Here is a 13,178-nt window from a genome sequence, read left to right on the forward strand (position 1 = left end):
GGATTCAGTTGTCTTCTTCGAAGAATCCTTCTCACATTCTACACTTTTCTCCAACAAGGAGTTAATTAAATCTCAGAGATCTTAGTTGTCCACTAGCTTGAAGTGACTCAAGATAGTGAGAACATGGGGGGTAGAGAGCCTCAATGAAGTTTATGAGAGGAATGTCTATATTCACACCAATAGCATCAACATATTGCATGATGCCTTTAATTTTGGAAGACAAAGCCATGATATCATTATCTCTCATTTCAAGGATGAAGAGTTTCATCAAAAAATGAATTAGCTTCATTTATGAAATTTGAATATAAATCATATACGTATTTCGACTTCTTCTAATGAGTCCAATTTTTTAATAAACCTAATATGCTCACTGACATCTTCACTTATGCAAGTAGCAATAAAAAAAAATAATGTTTCTTTATTTGTTGTCATTTTCATATGTTTAATATGGCTATCATAAATGATATCACAAAAGTCATTGAAGATCAATGTACACTCAATTTTCCTTGAGTATTTTAGATATTTCTCTTTTCCACTTAGTATGAGACCAACAATAAAAACAATAAAATTCATTTTTCCACCCATCACTTTTTGTGATAAAATTATTTTCACACAACGTCTAAATGTTAAAGGTCTTTTGTATGTTTAGATTAAATCAGGCTTAACATTTAGTGCAAGCCATGCACAATGCCTTAAACATCGTGCCCTACTGCACTTTTTTTTCACTATGCCTTCTTAAGGGGATGGATAATATTTCAGGAGATCTGGAGTCGCTACTATTTCCAAATATAGAGATATATATTAGCGTTTAAAAAAGTATCCAATTGAATATCAACTCCCAATTTTGTTTTAGATTAACTTCAAAGAATTAAAATGTTGTCAAATTCAATATTGAATTCACTTGTAGAACAACTGAGCGAATTGATATAACAAAGCGCAACTTTGGTTTCAACTGTTGGATTTGAATTGTAGTTCAAGGAAATTCATGTCCATGTTGTAATAAATGGCCTCATAACCCCCTTCAAAGTTCTTATATATGTACGACACCACATTTGAAGATATAATGGAAACATTAGGTGAGTTCACTCTTTTATGTTTTTCTAAGGCTTATGCCAATGGACTGATTCACACTTGCGAACCACTTGTATGGAAAGGGGCCCTCTTGAAATATCCATGCCTCAACTATAAGGAATGCACAACCACCACAAGAACCACCATCAAAAGGTACAAAACAAGGTTTTTTGTGACAAAGAACCAGTCGAAAGGAATAAAATGATCATTTCAAGTTGTTTAATAGTTAAATTCACTTGAGCTCAACCAATGGGACAATGAACATCAAAAGGAATGGAATGAAGGTTTCAAATTCATAGTTCATTTTCTTTTGTCATGTTCAATTTGATTACGCCACCTTTGTGGATATCAAAGCCAACATATTTCAATTGACATTAACAGATACATGTAGAGATTTAGAAAGAAAAAAATATCCCAAGAGTTGGCTCATCTTCCCCTCACTATAAGAGAGAAATATCCCAATGGTCAAAGAGAGAAATATACCAAAGGTCATATGACCTGTAGAAGCATTTAGGGTTTCTTCAATTCAAGGAGGCATTTCTCACAATAGAGATTGTTGGTTACCTGAATAAGAGGAAAAGTGAATCTTTGAACAAGTTGCAGATATTAGTAGATATTTTTCCTAGGATTGTAGGTTTTTGAATATTTTGAATATGAAAAATCAATTGTTTGATTTTATTTTGTTCATTACATTTCTGGAATTTTGAAATGTATCATAAGCTATAATCTAGTTAAGTTTTACTGATACACTAATAAAATGCAAATAGAGTTATTACATCTTAAATATAAAAAAAGGTGTTGTGTCCTAATTGTTTCTAGATGAATGCGATTGAAATGGCCACTTTTTTTACATTATTTTTGAATTTACAACAATTAAATTAGCTGTGGACTTATAAAAGATAACATCAGTTTAATTTCGATATTATTAATAACTTACAAACGTATAACTTCATGTATTAAAACTTTTATGCCAAAGAAGTAAAATATATATATATATTATACACATTGGCAAAACTTGTTATAATTTGTTTGTCAAATCAACAGTGAGTCATCTCTGACAGGTTGATTCATTACTATTATTTGAGGAAAACCACACCACGTGAAATTATCCTAGTGGTCCATAAAGAAATAAGATTTTACTTTTTCCATATGCCTCTAAATTTTAGGCTATTAACTTATTTCTTTAGATGAGCCAACTTTTAGCCAAACAAAAACAATTTTTAAAATATAAAATTATTTGTTATTTTTAATTTAATATTTATAATATTAAAAATTAAATATTTAACATTTATTTTTTTAATATTATTTCCATTTATTATATGAGCCTTTATTTTCTTTATAAAATTTTGTTTATATGTTACATTATAAAATTTTGTTTCTCTGTTACATTACCATCGATAAGTCAAGATGCTAGCCATTTGATGGTGGAAGCACGGGTACAACCTTTTTATTGGGATCCCTGTTGTTGAAGCTTTTAAGGAATATTTTTAACTCTCTGTTGTTGAATCTTTATATGATTATTGTTGTCTAAGATTTTCTTTTTTATTAGGTACATATATTGTTTTGCTGAAGCATTTGAGGAATATTGTTACTTAAGCTTTTTGATCTCTGTTGTTGAATTATTACAAGATTATGGTTGTCTAACCTTTTCTTTTTTATTAGGTACATATATTGTTTTTATGAAGCATTTGAGGAATATTGTTACTTAAGCTTTTTGATCTCTGTTGTTGAATTATTACAGGATTATGGTTGTCTAAGCTTTTCTTTTTTTATGAGATACATATATTGTTTTCGATCTCTGTTGTTGAAGCATTTTAAGAATATTGTTGTCTAAGCTTTCATTTTTCAGTATGAGATACATATATCATTGAACCGTATCGTTGTTTGAGATCATCATGACACATACTATATTAATTATACATCTTTTGATTGGTGCTTTACATATGTGTTTGGGAACGAATAAAAGAAAACAATGGTTGTTTTGAAATAACGAATAAATGAAGAAAAACGAACGAAATTTGGTTGGACACTGCCATGTCTGCTTCGAATGGTGTTTTTTATACAAAGTTGTCTTTAGAACAATATGTCTCTGATGGGAAAAGTATATCTACTCTCCACCATATCTACTTTGGAATGGTATCAAATTTGTCTTTAGTACCAACGAGGGATAACAATCATGTTGGTTTTTACATTATCATGGGACATAATAAATTCTATTTAATTGAATGATATTAAATTTAGGATCGAATAAATGAAATCGGATAGGATTTACAAATCTATTGCATGATTAAAGATCATATGCAGCCTCCACCATAACACAAGATGCATAGATGTTTAAGAATTTCTTAAAGAAAAATGAATGAAATTCGATGCGTCTCATTCATATATATATATATATATGTTTCCGAAGAGGTATGCATCTATTAAGAAGGTAAAATAAATTATTTCATTTATTTATAATTTTTTTGTTCTAACGCATTGAGCGGTATGTTTTACATATTATTTTATAATAAAGTGATATTCAATTGAACTAATTTCATGGTTTTTATGTCTATTTATGTTGTTTATAGTTAAAATTTTATCTATTTTTATAAATTTTATTTATAAAAAATTATATTTTATATAGTTTTTATTTTAAATTATAAAATATAATAATGATTACTTTATAATTAAATCACATACTTTTAGATTTAGAACCATGTAATATATCTAAAAATATTATATGATCCGTATAGTATTATGTGGATTTTCCTGAAATTAAATAAAATCATATGTTATGTAGATTATTTATATGGGTATGTTTTAAATTATATCATTATGATAATTAGGATAGTATCATGTCATTTTATTATGATATATAGTTTAATTTCACAATTTTCTCCTTACCTTTTGAAAATATAAATCGTTACATTATTATATTATTTGTAACATTAATATCTAATTTTGAGCTTAGAGCAATGTATTTATATACTTAAGATCATGTAATGAAGCCACTTATATGTAATTCAATTTTATTTTTTATTTTTGTTAAAACTCAATGCACCAAGAGTAGCTAGGTTCTAGATAACATATTTCGAGGAGAGTGTAAAGGTACTTTACATTCACTTATGTGGGATATGTTGTTAAATGGTGTTAGATAACTAAAAAAGCATATACATTTAAATATGTACATAAAAGTAGGTTAAAAATTGTTAGTGTAATTTTTTTTGGATTGATCAAATATTGAGAGGAATCTAATTTTTATGGTGTAATTTTTAAATCTTTTAATATAAAAGAATTATTACCTGACATAAAATTAACGATAAAAACATTTACATTTAAAGAAAATAGATCCTTCTCAATATTGATAAGTGCTTATCTTAATTAAATATATGATGATTAATAATCTAATTTATAATTTTAAACAAAATCATATAATTTTTATTTCTCAACTATACTAGCCTAGATCCATCTTAATTTCAAATCAACCTAGGATTGAGAGAGATCAAATATCTTTTTACTCTAATAGTTTACACCTCAAGATATTTCATCCCTCTTGGCACTTGGTAGATCCATAATTAAAATAGATCTAAGTTGGTTTAATTAGTAATTAGTAATTATAATATAATCATAATTGTTGATTTCTTTTTTATTTTATTTTTATTTCTATGTAATTTGACTAAGTCAAGAAAAAATATTAATAATTTATTAATTATTTTTATTTTATTTTATTTTATTTTTATTTAATTTTACTAAGTAAAAATGTTTAACAAAACAGAAAATTGCAATCACCTACTAGACTAGAAAACGCCTCTAAACACAACAATTCTTTATAATTTTAAACAAATACATCTAATATTCATCCCCTCAATTATATAATTCTTACTAAAGAGATCTATTTTTTTTAATAATATTTTTTCATAAATATAATTATATTATTTAAATTTCTAATAAATATAAAATAATATTTAAAACTAAAATAAATTATTGATATTTAAATTAAACTCTATACTAAATAACCCATTTACATAAGATAAAATTTAACTTAGGTTAAAATAAGAAACTTTAATTAACAATGTTAATGAATCGTATAATAATAATAAATTTTGACTTCAGAATTATAAAGAATTTTGACTTCAGAATGATATAAGATACTAAAACATTAGTAATAATCTTAATTATAAGGCGTTGAATGTCATAATTTTTTTCTTTCTTGTTTCGAGTGTGGTTTATTCTACTACAGAGCGATATAATAAATATCTTCGTTAAGTATTCTTGTTATTTTCTTTAATTTTTAGTGCGGTTAAATTCCTTCTGCGTATTTCTATTTCATGTAAAACGTATTCCTATGAAGTTAGTATATCAATTTCTATTTCATGTAAAACGTATTCCTATGAAGTTAGTATATCAATTTTTAGTGGAACTGGAACCCAAATAAAGAAGAGAGGTGCGACTCCAATTTATCATTCGAGTTACATTTATCGTGACCATTATTTCTATTTTATTTTAAATTAATTGATGGAAAATGATGTAAAGTAATAAATATCTCAGGTATGGTTATGGTTAGGTGTAGATTTAATATAATTATTATTCAATTATTTAACAAAAAAATTATTTTTAGAAATGGTGTAATGTAATGGTTAATATTTTGACTCGGTCAAATTATATAAAAAACAAATAAAAAGATTAATTTAATGTAATGTAAATAATTTAAAAAAAAAAACCTTATAAAAATAAAATAATAATAAAAGGAAAAATGAACCTTGGTATTGCCCCATGGTATTCATATGCAAGCAGAAATTATACCAACCAAGAGGCATCTTAACTCCAAGCATATAGAGGGATCAAATCTTTTAAGATGCAAACTTCTATTACACTAAAAAGAAATTAGATTGGTAGATCCGGATTTAAGATATATTTAAGTAAGTATCATGTCGATTTTGATAAAATTAAATAAAACCATTTAGTATGTAGAATAATTTCTTAGATATATATTTAAACCATGTAATTATTATAATTGGGATAGCATCATGTGGTTTTACTATATCGTATAAATTAGTTTCTCAATTGCCTCATTTATTCTTGAAACTATATAATTATTACTTTAACATATGGTTTATGAACATAATTACCTGATTTTAAATTCAAAATTATGTAATTATATATCTAAAACATTGTAATAAAGATACTGTAATGACCCCAGTAAATGTAAATGTGAATTTTACTATGGTAAAAGACAATATAGTAGTTGTTGTTTATGTTTAAAAGAAACAAAACTGTGATAAACTACATTATTGAATAAATTAAATATTTTCTTGAAATGCTGGCAGCCTCTGGGAGGTGGATTTCAAAGAAAGAGATCAGTTGTAATAACTGATTGGAACTGCCCTCCCAAACAGGAAAAGTCTTGGATGTAGGGAGGAAGTTATGTGCTGTTGGGACAGACAGAAGGAAATCTTTTCTGAGAAAAGAGAAAAGAGAAATACAAAAGGAAAAAGGTTAAGTCTGGTAGAGACCAGATAACCAGGCACATAGTGCACAGATCTTGTTGAGGGCTTGAGGCCTGCAAGATGGCTCGGGGGGAGAATACCGTCTGCGAGATGGATCTCATGGCTGGGTGGTAGAGCGGAATCAAGGTACAGAAGACTTGCTTAAGTACCTGTTCATAACTCTGGCGAATCAGGTATGATTTCCAATCGCAGAGTTTCCATTGAAAATTAAAGTGAGGAATGTACAGTAGACTTACAGTGGTTAAATGATAACTGTGTTTCATTCCCAAGATTACTGTCATGCTAATGAATTAACTGCCTAAATGTAGGATAAAATAAGGACAGGCTATTAAGTGTTAGGCATAACCGGAAAACTTGCTAACTGTTAATACAGCTACGCAGGTGTGGTTTTCGATTAAACCACAGATTATAAAATGATTTACATAATGTAAAGCAATCAATGAGACAGAGTTAGACTCAGGTCGGAAAACGAGTTAATGGAACCAGCATTCTGAAACCCTGAATACCGACCAACAGTTATCGAGACATTCTCTAATAAAAATAAGTGTGAAAATATCCAAGTCAGAGTATTAAGTACCGGCGGTAGGTTCTAAAGTGGTATTCATTAACAGACCGAAATAAACATATGCATATTGGTAAGACTCTGTTGAATAGTGAGAACTAACATACTATTCCATTCACAGAAGTAGTAAACATATTCGGTAAATGTATGAAATGAAGAACCATACCCTACTGTTACAACCCTATTAATAAATAGCATCATTTGCAGTTACAGCCACCGAGGAAACGGTTCAACACATAAACGACCACGAAATGAGATAACAGAGCAATGAAAATGTGTTTGTGACTGTAGAAATACTTGACTGTAGAAATACTTATACATGCGAATTATCCGACTTGCTGAATGAAAGAAAATTCGGTATGCCAACTACAGCAAACAGATACTATCCATAGCAAACAACATTGGCAAAAACATATGGTAATATCGGAACGATTTCCGTGAAATCTGTAGCGAAACGTAATGGAAATCAAGAGCTTTGCCATCATTGAAGACAGGCAGCTTACCACAGTCAGAGACAGAAAGTAACTGTAAATAAGAAAACCTAACCGGGATTTATATTATCATTTAAGCACACAACCCATTTCCATAACGTTGCTCAGAATGCGGACCACCAGAGGGGGTTCGAACAGAGCCATATCCCGAACACATACATTTATATGAACTGAAAAGAAAACGAGTGCCTTGACAGTAAAAACCCTGGTCGGGTATTAACATGCGAATCTATATACAGAGGATTTTCCAAAAATAAAATAATCTGTATTCGTAACCGAAACTGTGCATCAGGGCCAGGCCCTGTATATTATCAAATAATAAGTGCAGAAACCCCAATGTCTAAACTGTCGAAAGGGGCGACTGCCCATAACAAAACTAATCTAAAGATAGAAGAGACGGAGTACACGGGTCGCCATGGACTGTGCGCCCGGTGCTGGATATAGATTCAAATCATGAACAAACATATGTAAACCGTGAGGGTGCGCTCAGAAATACCTCAGCAGACCGAAGAAGGATTAACCAGTGCTCGAACGATGGACTGCCACAGTTCAACCACACGAATATATCAAGAGCGAGGACTATTGAGCTCTCATCTACAAAAGAAAGGGGTAATGAGAGGCTTAAACTCACCTGTAACCGTTGAGAAACAGTGTTATTGAGCCTAAAGGCTGTGACGTTGTTGAAGGAGAGCCATCGGACCCATCTGCACATTATGCCAGCAAAGCAATATATTAGATTGAACCGTGAGCAGTTAAAAGTTGAAAGCATGCCGAGAGCGAACTGTAAATAAACCTGGGGCCATTACCTGTGCAGGAGTATGCCGAGCGCTTCACTTTCTTCTGAGCTTGGGTGAGGTGTGGATACGAAGCTGGAGGCCTCGATCCGGCATCAGAGCTCCGAGAGGAGTCGAAGAAATCTGTGGAAATGAGTTCTGGGCTCGCTCCGGTGGGGTTTTGAGCAGCTCTAAAACCCTCGACCCTTCTCATCCATTCGATCCGAGTAATAGATCCTAACCGTCGATGTATGGCGGGAAAACTGTGGTGGAGTAACCGAGGTCCCCAAGCCCGAGGTGTCACATGGCGGGGTGGGCAAGTCATGCCACCTGCCAAGTGGTGGACTAAGCTCATAAAGACTGTAGATGACCTGGCGCCTGCAATGGCTGCGGTCGGACCACCTAACTCCGCGTTATGTCAATACATCATGTACTGGGCAGGGTCATAGGATTAGGAGCTTAGGTGTGAATCATTTACGGCCAATCCAAATACCATGTAAGGCACATATAACATGTTAGCGCATAACCATATAGTAAGGTGTTGAAAACCGTCAGCAAATATTAACCATGTTACATAGTATATAGGTTGGTAAATGCACCATGTTCAATAACACATTCATATACGGTAACATTTAGTTAAGAGGTATTCCATGCAGTAAGCCAACTATATGGCAATCGTAAATTTTTTTTTATGTATGGTTTAGAGGTGTGACAGATACTAATTTGTAGTATTGAATCAATTATGGTTTTTCCCAAAAACTCTATAGCTAGGTTCTATACCACGTAATTTGTGAATAGTAGTCATCTACTCTACATATACTCTACATATTCCTAGAAGAATAGAAGAATATGTTGTTTAGTGATATTAGATAATCCAAAAATAAAAAATACATATGCTATATATATTTACATATGCACATAAAAGCATGTAAAAAAATAAAATTTATTTAGAGAGAAATCAAATTTCTTAAAGTGAAGTTTTGTGTCCTTTTTTAATTATTTAGTAAAAAAATCGAATGACAAAGGAATTAAATTTTAAGAAAACGGAATTTTCTCAATATTGGTAAATTTGTATTTAAAATAGATATATGATGATTGATAATCCAGTTTTCTAGTTTTAAACAAAATTATATAATATTTGTCCCTCAATTATATCAACCTAGATCCATCTTAATTTTAGAGAAGAGTCTATAGGGATCAAATCTCTTTTCACTCTATTAGTGGTTTGCACCTCAATAGATTTGGTGAGCCTCCTCGTTTGGTAGATTTAGAATGAGGTAGTCTAATTTATAGAAGAAATAACCTTTTTCACTAGAATGAGGTCATACAATTTTAAGCAAGGTTGTGATTTTTTATTGTTTAAAATATTTTTTTGAATGCATAAATGGAAATCCATGGGTACTTGAAGTTTGCAAATTAAACAACTTAAACTCAAGTTTTTAAAATCTTTTCCAAAATTTGGTTTAAATTAACCACACAAAAAAAGGTTATTCCATCCATAAATTAGACTATGCAAATTCAGAATTAAAATAGATTTTAAACAGATTTAATTATTAATTATAATTATAATTATTATTTTTTGTATTTTATTTTATTTTATTATTATGTAATTTGATTGAGTCAAAATTCTTTATTACTAATTCTAATTATTATTTATTTTAAATTTCATTTTATCTTAATTTTTTCTTTGATATAATTTGATTAAGCCATACATTTTAATATAACATAATAGGATATTATAACATATCTTCCATATTAAACTAGAGAATGCCTCTCAACACAGTACTACTTTATAGTTTTAAACAAAATGATATAATATTTAAACAAATTGTTTATGTAATTTGATGAAATCATAATATTTGAGAGAACAAAAGTTGGTTGGAAAAATCGACCAAGAAAAGTGATTATGTGATAATCTGGAAAATATTTTCACAAGAAAAAAAAAAAAAAATCACAAAAACCTAAAATCCAAAAGAATAAACCATTACAATATATCTTCCATACTAAATTAGAAAAATCCCAACACCATAATTATTTATAATTTTGAATAAAATCATATAATATTTATCTATTAATTATACAAATAAATTTCAAATATTATTTAATTACTTTAATAATATATTTTCATAAATATAATTATATATTTCTAAACTTCAAATAAAAATAAAAATAAAATAATATTTATAACTAAAATAAAAATAAAAGTAAAATAATATTTATAACCAAAATACTTGATTTAAACATAAGTTAAATAATATATTTACATAAAATTCTAACCCACATGTTAAACTATCAAAATAACCAACTATAATTAACCATCTTAATAAATCATAGTTCTGACTTCATAAATCATATAATAATAAATAGCTCTGACCTCACAATTATGTAATTAGAAACTAAACCTTAAATTATAATCTTAATTATAAGACCTTAAACTTCATAAAATATCTTCATCAATTATTCCTTTTTTTTAAGTTGAAAATGAATTATTACATCGAAATCCTTTGCATTCCTCACGTTAAATAGTAAAGTACTTTATTGCTGGGAAAAGCAAGACTTAGATAAACTTATGGAGTTGTCTATAATGCGACTTTTTGAGATTCCGGTGATGGAATCCGGCGGAAGAAATTGAGATGAAATCATGATTTGTTGTAGTTAAAATGGTTTTTTAACTGCATATTCGGATTCAGCACCCTAAAAAACCCCTGGGACGCTTTCATTGTGCAGAAACTAGTTATCAAACTTGGATTTCAATAAATTACTGACGGATTTTCACCGGAAAAAATCGCCGGAAAAGCTTTCAAAAAGTCGCGTTAAAGACTACGGCTAAACGTATTCATTTGAAACCCGACAATAAAGACGAGCATTATTATACCGGCCGAAGCAGGTATATAGCGATGGATATTGCTTTGACTATGAATTAATTTCGTTTGATTTTTTAAATATCAACCGCTATTCAATATTTTAACCAAAGTTTTACGTAAAAAGTGAATTTTTAAAATCATTTAAATATTTTTCGATGGTTTTCATTGCCCATTCAACTTTGGGGTCTTGTTGCCAACGTCGAACTTGCTTTTAACCGAAGTTTTGCCTTTATCCAAAGTTTTTGGAGTATAATTGCAGACGCTGAACTTAAATTTTGCATTTATCCAATATTTTTAAAAGCGAAGTTTATTGCTGTGTATTTATCTAAAATTTTATGTGTATCCAAAGCTTTTAAAAACCAAGCAAAGTTCTAAATAACTTTATATTTTAATAATATTTTAAAACAATTTGTAAATGTTTTGATTGGGTATCATATTCGAGCTCTTATTTTCATAGTTTGAACCAAAACAAGAAGCTTAATATAAAGTTATTTCGATTTATATTATGTTAAATAATTTTTCAACCTATCAGATTTTGACAATTCCATTCATACAGTGAGGAGTCTTATTGCCAGTGATCTTTATTTTTTGATCGTAAACTTAGGAAATAGATCAAAACATATATCAAAATTCGACCCTAAAGCTAATTAATGCTAGCTTTAAATCTAGCATTAAAACATAACATTTTATGTTAGCTACTTTCCACATATATTTGGTATGCCTTTCGACATGTATTTGGTATGCTTTGCCACATGATGGTGCGCTTCCATGTGCCCCTGCATGTGTGTGACTGTCGACATGTGGTGGTTGGAACGTTGTCCAACCAACGACCCTGGTATGATAAAGGGGAGTAGATGCAGTTTCTTGCAGAAAGACAATGAATTCTGAGGGCCAAAGGACAGATATCATCCATGGCAGTTATGTTGCAGAAAGACGCCCTGGGGTTTTCCACAAAACTCAGATGTGATTCAAGTTCATGGTGGGCAAGTGACATTTCAAACCCTGTAAATTCGACCAAATTTTCAGCGAATTGGTTCCCGAGATAAGCAGGAAATTCACAGAACTTGGAATTCAAAGCGACTCCGTGGAAACGATTCGGTGCCGAGGGACAACGACATGATAAATGTTGCCACAACGAGTGGCAGCAGCGAGGAGGTTTTGCAGAGACCGATTTATAAGAAGTAGTTCGTCTGTTATCAGTGGGAGGCAACATGCACCTGCTCGTACGGAGACAATTGTCGTTATCCTCATGGTAAGCTTCCCCTTTTCAGCTTATTTTTTCATGAATTACATGAAAGTTGAAATAAAGAATCCATGGTAGATATCTTTATACCTTTCTAGCTGGGGTTTGTTTGTACAGAGCTTAGGAAACTTGTGGAGAGCGTCAAGGGTTTAAAGAATGGAGATTGGCAGTCAAATATTGACAGCGTTGTTCAAACACTTTCAAGTCTTATTGTGAGGAACACGGACACAAGCCTCTATTCTCTGACATAAACTTAGGACATGGATCAGGAGATGCTTCAAAATTGGACCAGTGGGATTGATTAATGCTGGATTGGCCTTAGCATTAAAGCATAACATTTTCCTAACATTTTATGTGAACATATAGTTGGTATACTTTGCAACATTATGACATATTTCCGCCATCTGGGCTTGTGGCTTAGCCATCTGTCCGCCTACGTCTATGTGTCACTGTTGGCATGTCGCTATTTGCATGCTGGTCAACCAAGGATGGGTGACAACGCACAATATCTATTAATTACCACGGCGTAGAGTAGTTTCTTGCAGGAGAAGCACTTTCCTGTAGAAGAGATCTCATCATCCATGGTATTGATGAAGATGAGGGAAATTGCAAAGACTTACCTTACTAGTTGAGTTGCGCTGCATTCTACAAGCTGGACGCTGGATAACCGTCGATGAGTTAGCAA

Source organism: Pinus tabuliformis, chromosome X (assembly GCF_031772625.1).
Source record: "Pinus tabuliformis cultivar Carrire ecotype Pingquan chromosome X, CPIR1, whole genome shotgun sequence".
Lineage (NCBI taxonomy): Eukaryota > Viridiplantae > Streptophyta > Pinopsida > Pinales > Pinaceae > Pinus > Pinus tabuliformis.